This window comes from Limulus polyphemus, unplaced genomic scaffold (genome assembly GCF_000517525.1).
Source record: "Limulus polyphemus unplaced genomic scaffold, Limulus_polyphemus-2.1.2 Scaffold864, whole genome shotgun sequence".
NCBI classification, from domain to species: domain Eukaryota; kingdom Metazoa; phylum Arthropoda; class Merostomata; order Xiphosura; family Limulidae; genus Limulus; species Limulus polyphemus.
In genome coordinates, this window is record NW_013666474.1 from 96,565 (window position 1) to 98,206 (window position 1,642).

Genomic DNA, 1,642 nt, shown 5'->3' on the forward strand with positions numbered 1-1,642 from the left:
TGAATAGGGGAAAATTGATTTCCTTTTTACGATGACGAATGATTAAATTGAGAGCATGATCAACCCTGAGTCGTTAATCTCGTCAAAACAACATACTGCTTGATACAACAACAGCCTGGCAATGAAAGCCCGAGTCTTGAACTATCTCGACAGACAGCGTTTAATTGAAGCTAATGCGTAATTCTAGTATAACTTTTTACGACCCACTAACATTCCGCTTGCGACCCACCAGTGGGTCGCGACCCATAGTTTGGGATACGCTGCACTAGAGGGTTATATAACTCTTACGTAATATACAAAAGACCTCTAGTTTGAGTGCTACTTATCAGAGGACGTGTTGTCAGGAACATGTTGCTAGGGTAGGTGACATCATAGTACGAGTATGATTCACCAGAAGGCGCGTTGGTATGATGAGCGTGCAGATAGTTCGCGAGGGAACCACCAAAGGGTAATGTAGATCAATAGATATCAACTTTATAGTAACAAAGTATTAAAATTAATAAATTAATCTAATTTACATAACGTTGTGCTTACAGTTATCAGCACTGAAAAGTTTCTATCACATTTACAGTTTCGCTTTATGAGTAAAACGTTAAACACGCTTTACAAAAGTGTTTTATAGGTGGATAGTTTTATTAAGGGTGGTGTTTGTATAGGTGGATGGTGTTACTAGGCGGATAGTTCAATAGGTTGGTGAACTCATCGTAGGGTATCTCAACATGAGATTACGTCATCAATATCTATATTTAATTACGTGTCCTAAAAGTTAAAAGTAAAACCATTATTTTGATGAGACAGGTGTTATAATACAGTGTATTATATATGTCAGTTTTATCATACATATTAGCCATTATTTGAGCGAGGCAAATATTATAGCCAATAATTCACCTTGCATACTTTTATAATTATCCGTCACTTTATGTATAAAACATTTCACTAATTCATTAGTTCTATAGTTTTTACTCCATATTTAACTTGCATTACATACTTTTTTCATTTTCTGATTTTTATATGTGGTACAGTTTCACCCACAGTCTGTCGTCCATGCTCATATATGCAAAGATGTTCGTAATTACAACTTTGAAAAACAGTGAATCATATAAAACAAATCTAGCGCTTTCTGTAAGTTCATAAATTGAAAGTCAACGATTTTATCGATTTTGTTTTTATAAATTCGATCTTTCACCCTTGCTGATCCCCGTACGTGTGTTGTTTAAAACTTTACTGTCTTTGCAAGCAGTGGTTATTAGTAAAGCAACTTAAAAGTAATAATTGTTTATGTTTCTAGTTTATTATCAGTGATAACATGTTCGTGATGTGTTCTAATAATTCTTTCTTTGAAACAAGTAACACTAATAGATAATTATTAGTCTATCAGGCAGCCAAAAATTATAATATATATCACATATGAGTTGAAAATACAGATAAGTATAGAGTGTAAGATTTTACTGTTTACTATAATATATATCAGATATGAGCAGAAAATACAGATAAGTATAGAGTGTAAGATTTTACTATTTACTATAATATATATCACATATGAGCAGAAAATACAGATAAGTATAGAGTGTAAGATTTTACTATTTACTATAATATATATCACATATGAGCAGAAAATACAGATAAGTATAGAGTGTAAGAT